The sequence below is a fragment of the Odocoileus virginianus genome, chromosome 4 (genome assembly GCF_023699985.2).
Source record: "Odocoileus virginianus isolate 20LAN1187 ecotype Illinois chromosome 4, Ovbor_1.2, whole genome shotgun sequence".
In the NCBI taxonomy this organism is placed as follows: Eukaryota; Metazoa; Chordata; class Mammalia; order Artiodactyla; family Cervidae; genus Odocoileus; species Odocoileus virginianus.
In genome coordinates, this window is record NC_069677.1 from 79,562,584 (window position 1) to 79,572,995 (window position 10,412).

The 10,412-nt window shown below is 52.8% G+C and overlaps 1 protein-coding gene across 3 annotated transcripts in view; it reads right to left on the reverse strand.

The window, feature by feature from the left end:
- Positions 1–8,552, reverse strand: part of TMPRSS2 (transmembrane serine protease 2) — a 45,970-nt gene extending 37,418 nt beyond the window's left edge. For 2 of the 3 annotated variants that reach the window (XR_011487377.1, XM_020907938.2), the window contains exon 1: positions 8,383–8,550. The gene's annotated coding sequence lies outside the window, so the exon portion shown is untranslated. Of the gene's footprint in view, positions 1–8,382 lie in introns of all 3 variants that reach the window. The other variant, XM_020907939.2, reaches the window with a different exon arrangement.
- Positions 8,553–10,412: the final 1,860 nt, after the last annotated feature.

Below are 10,412 nucleotides of genomic sequence, written 5' to 3' on the forward strand. Positions count from 1 at the left end.
GAAATGGTTTAACGAATCATTAAGGTTGGTTTGCCCAAGTCACTGCTTTTTAAAAGTGGTTTCACTGTACATAATACAGAAGTTATCTAGGACATACTAGAAGCATCTTTCCGAAGAATGTAGTTCGATGTTTACTTAGTATAAGAGGTTTTTGCACAGTGTAACAAACATAGTGCTTACAAACCTGTTTAAAAAAAAAAAATGGAGGGGGAGGGGATAACAGTAGCACCCAATACAGGGTTGAAAAAGAAACAAAAGGAATCCAAATTGGCAAAGAAGAAGAAAAACTGTCACTGTTGGCAGATGGCATGATACTTACTATACACAGAAAACCCTAAAGATGCCACCAGAAAACTACTAGAACTACTCAATAAATTCAGTAAAGTCGCAGGATACAAAATTAATACACAGAAATCTCTTGCAGCCTGACACAGTAACAATGAAAGATCAGAAAGAGAAATTAAGGAAACAATCCCATTTACCATTGCAACGAAAAGAATAAAATACCTAAAGGAATAAACCTACCTAAGGAGGCAAACTGGGGAAAATTCTTAAACAGATGGGGATACCAGACCACTTTATCTGCCTCCTGTGAAACCTGTATGCAGGTCAAAAAGCAACAGTTAGAACCAGACATGGAACAACAAGCTGCTTCAAAATTGGAAAAGGAGCCCATCAAGGCTGTACCTACAGAGCTGACTCTGTAGCTCACCAGGGTCCCCTGTCCATGAAATTTTCCATGCAAGACTACTGGAGAGGGTTGCCATTTCTACTCCAGGGAATCTTCCTGACCCAGGAATCGGACCTACATTTCTTGAGTCTCCTGCATTGACAGGCGGATTCTTTACCACTAGCACCACATGGGAAGCTCCTAAAACTGACCATAAAGCTGATAAATGTTGAACAGCCCATAGAGGCAGGATGGGCCTGATTGGCAGCATTTAGAGATTCGCAGATCTGCATCTGGAAAGAGTGCCCAAGATACCAACATGAAATCCACCAGCTCTGAAAAACCCACTGGAGCTCAAGCTGGCACTGCCTCTTCGAGTCCCAAGCAAAATTATTATTTGACTCGTTACACATTAAAAAAAAACTCAAACATTAACTTGGATAAATAAAAATATAAGTAAGTGTGTTTAATCTCGGGAAAACTTGCTGAACAAGTCACAAGGAAGATGTACCAGATCTTTCATTTGCTTTTCATGTAAAGATAAAATAAAAGAACCAGTTGGTGCTGACAGCTTTGAGATTTTTTTAAGATTAAAAAAATAAAAAGAGTCAGCATGATTCCAGGTATGAGGGAAAAAACCTGACCCGTACCCAGGAGGAGGGGATCAGCATGTAGAATATACACGATGTTTACATCTTTACATGGGTGTGATGATCACATATTAATAACCTTCCCTACTTCTGCTCTGTAATGAGAGACATTTCTGAGACTTGACAGCAGTAGAGAATCCTCTCGTCTAAGCAGGAAAAGCTGGCACCTTCCTCGGATTAATTTCAGGTGAGTCCTGCCCTGGCCAAGGTTCTCGCCCCTGGTTTCTCTGCCCACAGTGGCAGGCACTCCCTGGGCCTCTGAGCTATCTTACCAGTTATAGGTTTGGTTGGAGTTTCAGGAAATGAAAATCTGATCTCACTGGCAGCTCTCCCAGTTTAAGAGCCCTCTGAAAGGAGTGATGAATCAGTGCCTGAAATCCACACTCCCTAGTCATTCAAGATCCCAAACAGTGAGACCAGGAAGCCAGGAGCCCAGGGGCACGGGGAGCCGCAGCCGTGAACTGTCCCCTAAAAGCCCAGGACCCAGAAATGACTGCAGCACAATCCTCTCTCACCCAGAGATCCCACGGCTGGCAGATCCTGAGGACCCAGGACACCAAATGTGCCCAGGTGGGCTGCCACGGACTCTGGAAGGGAAGACGAGTCGAAGTGCCCCTAACCATCGGAGGGTGTGTGTGTGTGTTAGTAACTCAGTCATGTCCAGCTCTTCGAAACCCCATAGACTGTAGCTTGCCAGACCCTCTGTCTATGGAATTCTGCCAAAGGGGATACTGGAGTAGGTTGCCATTTCCTCCTCCAGGGGATCTTCCTGACTCAGGGATTGAACCCAACTCTCCTGCATTGCAGGTAGATTCTTTACCATCTGAACTACCAGGGAAGCCTAACTCTCCGTGGCCAGACACAAAGGAAGAAAGGTCTCCCCTGGGACCTGGATCTGATGGGGATGCACTGTGTCCAAAAGGGGATCATGTTCTGTGCGATTAATTTCCAAAACAGGCAATTCCACTCCCGTACGAGGTAGCCCCTCTTTTTTAGCTGGTTTCTGAAAGGAACAAGACAACCCAGATGGCAGAGACAACACTGCCTCTCCAGTGTTCTCTCCGGGCATCAGAGGACACCCATGAGTGCTCTTGATTCCGGAAAGCCAGCCTCGGGGAAGCACTTTTCCCCAAAGTAACCAAGACTCACATGTGGCGAGGCTCTGCCCTGCTGCTTGCTCCTGGCCACGTCCACTTCAATGTCGCCCACTTGAGTCACACGGCAGAGCATGACTGTCCCGGGCCACCCTGGGCTCTCCTTTCAGGGGACTGACTCAAGCCTCGCGTCACCTGCCCGGCCACCACTTGACAGGACGGTGTTGTGGAACGCTACCAGCCTCCCATGACGTGATGAAGCTATTTCTAGACAAGGAGAGTTCCTCCTTACAGTATCTTTACTCTGGACTTCAAAACACATTTGCTGGAGATTTATTTTGAAAACTACCAAACCAACGGAAATGAGGTCAGAGAGGTAGATACGGATGCCCACGCAGGAGTCAGAGGTTTTCCCTATTATGAAGGCTCCACTGACTTTCCCTCACACATCATGCATGCATGGGCGCCTGCACCGGGCCCCCTCTAATGCCTTCCAGACACCAGTCGTGTGATGAGGTGTGACGGGTGGAAGAAACCCCACCTTCCTGACCTCGGATTTGGCATGCCTTCTCCAAACTCCAAAGCAAACACCACCAACAGATACTCCCTATCTGAGGGTCCATGACCAATGGAGCCCCTTATGTCTCAGCCACTGCATATAATCACCTTACACGTGGAGAGGTTCTTGGGTCCCACTGGGGACAAAATGCACTATGAGAGGGAAGTTAACAGAGACGGTGGTGGATTTAATTAACAGTTCAATGTAAACAAATATAAGACTATCAGAGAAAAGGCACACACAGTGGCTGACCCAGGGATGAGAAAGACAGAGGGAGGGAGAGAGCAGCTCGGGAGAGCTACTGCCTGCATCATCCAAGTTTCTTTTTCTATGAATGCCTCGTTGTCCAAACGAGATTGCAAACTTTTTAGGGCAGGAATTGAATCTGGTCCTTTTTTTTTCAGTCTAGTTTTGTACCGTACACAGAAAATGTTCCAAATTTTTTTTTTTTTTTTTACATCCCAAAGGCCAAATGAGTAAGATGAAATTTAAGACAGAGAGAGCCAGAAAGCCTGCAGCTGGACAAAGCAGACGCCAAATTGAAGATGTGAGTGACCTCACAGGTCTGGGTACACAGGGTTGACCGAATGCCAGCAGGCAGGCTGGAGAGGTGGCCAGTCCCTTGATAAAGTACAAAAACCACTGTCTAAGGTTCGAAGAACTTGCCTGAGTCCATCTGTGGAATGGGCATGCATGCTGAGTCACTTTAATAATGTCCAACTCTTGGCAAACCCATGAACTCTAGCCCGCCAGGCTCCTCTGTCCATGGGATTTCCCAGGCAAGAATATCAGAGTGGGTTGCCATTTCCTTCTCCAGAGGATCTTCCTGACCCAAGGATAGCAGATAAATGGGGTTTTGTCCAGATTAAGTGTATTCGTGGTCTAACACCATGCCCATCACACCATGAGCCCTCCAGAATAGCATAATGACAGTAGCTAAGGCACTGATGTATAGGAAAAGGACTCGATTTTTTTGTGTGAAGATCCTAAGGAAGAAGTTAGGATCAAAAAGGTCAGAAGTATCAGGAAGGCAGATTTAAATCAATCCAGGGAAACCAAGTTCCAACAATGAGGAAGTTTCAGTATCCACTGGGTTCCCTTGTGAGAAGCAGTTCCTCAAACCCCCCAAAAAAAGTTTGATCCAACGCTGGAAGGCTGTGTCTACAGCACATTCTAGAACCAAACTGGGCTTTAGCTGAGAGGCCAGACATGATGATCTTTTATTTTTTGTGATCAGAAACACATATCTATCCCTAGAAAACACAGGCTTCACATGCCCAGTGTTCAGATCAAGTCTCAGATGAGGCCAGGTGCTAGCCCTGCCAGGAGGGCCCCTCCGAAAGCAGGGAACTTAAAGTGATGCTGACTTGAGGTGATATCCAAACAAGCCACGATAAAAGCCTGGGCTTCATCTCACCTTCCAGATCAGAGCTCCCTAGAAAATAATTCTCTAATGGATGTCCACTAGAAGTCCAACGGAGCTCCCAATGATTCCGTCTACTCTGCCTTTGCAGAAGTTTCCAGACTTAAGCTTTTGTTGCTGTTTACTTGCAGCTAGCTGCAAGAATTAATGTGAATTGCAGGACTTCCCTAGTGGCTCAGATGGTAAGAATCCGACTGCAGTGTGGGAGGCCTGGGTTCAATCCCTGGGTTGGGAAGATCCCCTGAAGGAGGGCATGGCAACCCACTCCAGTATTCTTGCCTGGAGAATCCCCATGGACAGAGGAGCCTGGTAGGCTGCAGTCCATGGGGTCACACAGAGTTGGACACAACTGAGCGACTAAGCACAGCACTTGCTAAGTCACGTCCAACTCCTTGCAACCCCATGAACTGTAGCCTGCCAGGCTCCTCTCTCCAGTATTCCAAGAATATTGGAGCGGGTTGCCATTTCCTTCTCCAAGCCTTTCAAACATTTCCTGCTTCCTTATCACATTTCTGCACCCTCGACCCTCCTGCACCACCCCGCCTACACACAACATAAAGGCCTGGAGTTTCCACTCAAGGCAAGTCCTTCCCACCTTCTCCTTAACTGACCTCTAACAAGAGCATAATGTTCTGCTTTGGGTCACCTGCCCTCTTCAAGATTCACACTATACACAGTTCAAGGAGCTGCCCACACGCCCACCATAAAATCAGGGTCTGCCGTTCTCCCTGCATGTCTCTAAGACTGCCCATGACATTTTTCATGCCCCTGGTTCCTCTTCGCTGGACCTCTGTCCAGTGGCTGGGGCAGACCAAGTCCGAGGTCACCTCCCCTTCCTCCTGATCTCGAGTTCTGCCTCTGAGTTGTTCCTCAGACCCGGCTGTGTGATCATCTGAGCCCTCTGCTACTGCATTTGGGACCAGGCTGGCCATCGGCCAGGGGGGTCTGGGAGTCCCCTCCCCCACATCCAGGCCCACAGTCCTGAGCGGCTTGCAAGCCAGATCCCCCAAAATAGCCTATACATAGGAGTCCCCAACCTCAAGTTAGGAAGGGACTCACCAAGCCTGGCCCAATTCACGTCTCAGCACCCACGTGATGACACTTGCCATCCCCTTCCCAGAGGCCCCTTAGCTCATCTTGGGGGTCCCCTAGGGGGTGCCAGGAAGGGCAGCAAAGACTGAGTTTATTGTGGGAAGCAAGACCACCCAGTAGACCCAGAGCTGAGAGAGCAGCAGAGGGTGGATGAGCCTTGAGTGTGCCCCAACCCCTAGGCTTCCCCTCCTTAAGTAAGCAAAGCTGACCAGACAATACTTTGACCCAGTCGCCTTTCCTTTTTCTACCTCCATGCCTAAGGATTGCATAATTCTGGAGGGCTTCGAAAAATAGATTTCCTATTCCATCAGAATCTGATGCAGCAACTGAAACCAGGGCAATGACCCCCGGTGGTCACTGAGGCCCCCAGGACTCCTGCCACAGACCTAGGTGGAAAGGAGTGAGAGGCAGCAGCCTGGAGCCCTGGTTTACACATCCTGGTAGACCCTGTGTCCCAGGCCGGGCCGAGTCTCTGCAACAACCCTCATAGTGTGCTTCGGGTGTCTAGGCTTCATCGCCTGCAGGACATCTGTACCATCCACCCCATCACCAGAGATGGTCAGCCCTCTGCCCTGCCCCATAAAGGGGCAGGCTGTCCTGGCCAGGTTACCCTGCAAGTGGGCAGCTCCGAGCCAGTGGGGCGGGGGTGGGGGGAGGGGGCAGGGAAGAGGCTCTGCTCTTGGATCATGAGGAAGTCAGCCTGGGCCTAGAGCCACCCGCTTTCCCACGAGGATTCCAGGCTTCACGAAGCTTCCCTCGAGCCATCTGGCCTGCCTGCACTCCCTGGTCTCCCTACAGGTCATAGGATCTCCTGGGGCAAGTTATTTCCCCTGTCTGCCTTAGTTCCTCACAACTGAGTTACATGCATCATAAAGAGCCTGGAAGGATGCCCAGCTGGAAGTAAAGGCCACATCCACATGGGCTGTTCCTATGATAACAGGGGTACAACCCAATGTTCTCCTACAATTAAAGCAGGAGTCCAGGGTGGAGCAGCCCAGGGTGAGCGGAGGCCAACCACCAAGCAATCCTGAGCACTGTAGGCTCCAGGCAACTACACAACCTTGTAGGAAAAAGACCGACCTTGGAGGAGTCAATAAGAAAGGCATTGCTGGGGATCAAACAAACAAACCTCCCAGTCAAGAACAAAAAGCTCCTGCTGCTGGCCTGCTGATGGCCTTAAAAGCAGAGAGAGGGAGGTGTCCACGCCAATCTCCAGGCAGAGCCCCCACCGCAGCTCCCTGACTCCTGTGGTGTGGGCTTGCTGGTGCTGCCCTGGCCTCTCACATTGACCTCAGGGGTCCAGTAAAGTCCACCGTGGTGGGGGTGCAGGCAGGCCCACCTCTGGAAAAGCTGTGGAAGACGGAAGCAAAGCTCTCCTGCCTCCCTGGGTTCCCCAACCCCTGCACCTCATCAGCAGCAGCGGCGCCTGCGCCCCCAGGAAGCTGGGTCATGTAAGCCCGGCTCCCACTCCCAGCCCCTACCCTCCTGCAGGGGAGACTGGCTCCGTCCCCACTTCCTGGAGAACCTTCGGAGACCTCCCAGGCTAAGTCAACAACCCTCCCCTCACTTCAGATTTTCTAAACACCTTGACGCTCTCCTTAGCAGCCTTTGTAATTTTCCATCAGTTGGTTGGCTCTCTACGGCCCGGAGAGCCGGGAGCCCAGGGAGCCTACTGTGTGCCCCAACCTGCCCTGGTCCAAGTACTACGGCGCGAGTTTGAATCCGGCGGGATTCGCAGGCTCGAGGCAGAGCCCCAGGTGACCCCTGCCCGATAGGCAGATCTCCAGTCGCTATCTTTTCCCTCCCAAACGATCCACTGGGATTTCACCTGACCGGCCCGCAGCCACTTGTGCGTCCGAAAAGGAATTCCGGATTTGGGATCACCGGCGGGGTGGGCCCTTCCCAAAAGCCGGGGCGCACGCCAGGGCCGGCGGCCGCCAGCAACCCGTGCTTCCCCTCTTGAGGCCTGGAAGCGCGAAATTTGGGGCCGTAAGGCAGTTCTTATCGGTGCCCACTGCCAAGCTGGTGCGTTCAGCCGCGGGGCCACAGCCCGGGGTCCCGCCGGATGGCATGTGGTGGACCGAAGCGCCCAGGTGTCCGGACTTGTCCGTGGCATGGAGTGTGAGCCGAGAGATCAGGACCGCTCCTTCCAGCAATGGAAGCTCAGGGGACTGGAATGGGGGCGGGGGGCGTTGCCGGCTGTCCGGGCAGCCCAACCCTGACCGTGGCCTCCGGGCCGCCGCATTGGGGCCCGGGTTGTGGGAAGTGCCTTCCTGGGGCCACCGAGCGGTTCGCACCTCGCCCGGAGGCCCTCCAGGCCCGTCCCCGCCGCGCCGGCGTTATCGGTCCCGGCATCTCCGAGAGTTTCCAGTTTCTCCCCACTTTGGGAGGGAACCAAGAAGCGGGCGTTCAGGTAACACCGCGAGGCCGCAGAGATTTTCCCGAAACAAAGAAGCGGATGGACAACCCTCCCTCTCTCATCGTCCCCGAAGGGAAAAGGCGCACCCCTCGTCCCCAACTCGGAGCTTAAGGGGCCAGGGGAGCATGAGCTGATTTCAGCCAAGAGGACCCACCCCGAGGCACCTTGTCGCCGACCAATTGGCTAAGGGGCCGCAGAGTAGCCTGCACCAGCCCAGAGATGCCAACGGAGCAGCCGGCGAGCCTCTGAACCCCGCGCCAAGGCGTCCCAGGCTCCCGGAACCCTCCCGACCTCACGCAGGTCGCTTTGCCGGGCTCAGCCCCTTGCGTCCCGACGGCGGGAGGACGGACCCACGGGGCCGGAGCTGCTCACACCTGGCTTCACCTCCCGCTACTCCCAACCCAGCCCGGGCGCCCAGGTCCTCCCTTGCTCCCGGGATCTCCAGCACAGAGAACCCGTCGCGCGCGCCACTTACCTGCTGCGCTCCGGGGCAGCTCCCCTCCCCTCACCCCTTCCTCCTCCTGCTTCTCCTCCGCCTCCTCTGGAGTTCGCTTCTTCCTCGGCCCAGCTCGAAGTCCCCGACCCTCCCCGGCTCTCGCTTTAATCCTGGGAGGCGGTGTCCGAGCGCCCAGGGCAACACCCCCAAGCGCCGGTCCCAGGTCACCTCGGACAGAGGGAGGGGACGGACCGGAACGGCTGTCCCGGGCGGGGCTGGTCGGGCCGAAGGCGGCGAGAGGAGGAGTTTCCTCCAGGGAAAGGCCGGCACGCGCTCCAGGAGAGACCCAGAGGGAGCTCGGGGGGACGCTTCCATCCCCGGCGGGCTGTCTAGCGTTGGGGAGGAGCGCGTCTCCCTCCCGCATTCCCTGGGGCCGGGCCGGTCGCCGGCGGGTCGTTCGGGTTGTGCGCGAACACTCAAGTTTGGATTCGGCAAGGGGATTCTGGGGAGCGCCGGCCGAGTCTCCTGTGAACCGGCCGAGCCTCCTGTGAACCGGCCGAGCCCTGGTGCAGGGGATCCGCCTGATCTCTGTGCCCTCGGCGAGGACCCAGGAATCTGCTTCCAGGGGCCGCTGCCCCGGGCGCTGGAGCCCAAGGACCCTCCCCAGTCCTCTTGGGGGGCCTTTCTCTGCCCTCAGGTCCCAAGTCCCTCCCCTTCCCTCAGAACGTCCCCAGGAGTGCCTTGAGGTCTTCCTGCCCCAACTAAGGCAGAGGGTGAGGGAAAAGGGTGAGATAAAGCTTAGCTTTCTGCCTCCTTATAAGAGGTCTTCCCAATGTCCTTTGCAATACACAAATAAATCTGGATTGCCTTAGAATCAGGTAGAGGCAGAAGAAAGCCCGATTCATTCCAAGTGACGGGCTGCCTTGGCACAGCATTCCTTCCTGGTCAGGTGTCCTGGGACTGGACTTTCCTAGTAAGTTCTTCCCAGCCTCTCCTTTGGCTCCCACCCTTCGGCCCATCGCATCTCTCATCCTTTACCGTGTGCGGGTTGTCCAAGTAGAAGACCCTCGAGGACTGCCTCAAGGTCAGTGTCAGGTCACTGACAGGTTAGGTGGCCTTCTGGCGGTGACTTGTCTATTGCTGTTTTGAACAGTGTATTTGGAGTCCGCTGGGAATGGCAGACCTCAATGTCCACCACACACCAGGCACTATGTGTGTCTGCACCTTCATCCCTTTAGCGGTTGTTTTCTCACTATCCATTTCCCCTTCTTTTGGCAACTTTCTGGAACGTTTGTTCCCAGGAGCAAATGACTAGCTTGGGGAACCACCTCAGTTCTGGAAGTAAGCACATGGCCAGTGTTCGGCTTAGCAGCTAAATCTCATCCTTGCCTGGATTCGCGCTTCAGGGATGAACACATAACCCACCTTTGCACCTGGGTCTAGGGTCAGCCTGGGGAAGCTGGGATTTTTTTCTCTTCTACTGGATCCTTCAGAGACCCTCTTCCTTGTGCTTGGAGGAAAAAGCAAGTAGTCACAGGAATTGTTGATAGCTGTCTTTTCATCACCAGGGAGCTAGTACCACAACAAAGATAGCTTCTCCACCAAGAACCACAGCATACACCTCACACCAGCCAGAATGGCCATCATTACAGAGTATAAGTAATAGATGCTGGAGAGGGTGCGGAGAAAAAGGAATGCTACTATGCCACTAGTGGGAACTTAAATTACTGCAGCCACTGTGGAGAACAGTATGGAGGTTCCTTAAAAAAGTAAAGATAGAGCTACCATGTGATCCAGCATTCCCACTCTTGGGCATATAGGTGGAGAAAACTCTAATCTGAAAATATATGTGCATCCCAATGTTCACTCAAGCTCTGCTTAAAATGGCCAAGATATGGAATCAACCTAAATGTCCATCAACATAGAAATAGATAAAGAAGATATGGTATACATATATATGGAATATTACTCAGCCATAAAAATAAATTAAATGATGTCATTTGCAGCAATACAGATGGACCTAGGGATTATCATATCAGGTGAAATAAGTCAGAGAGAGGAAGACAAGT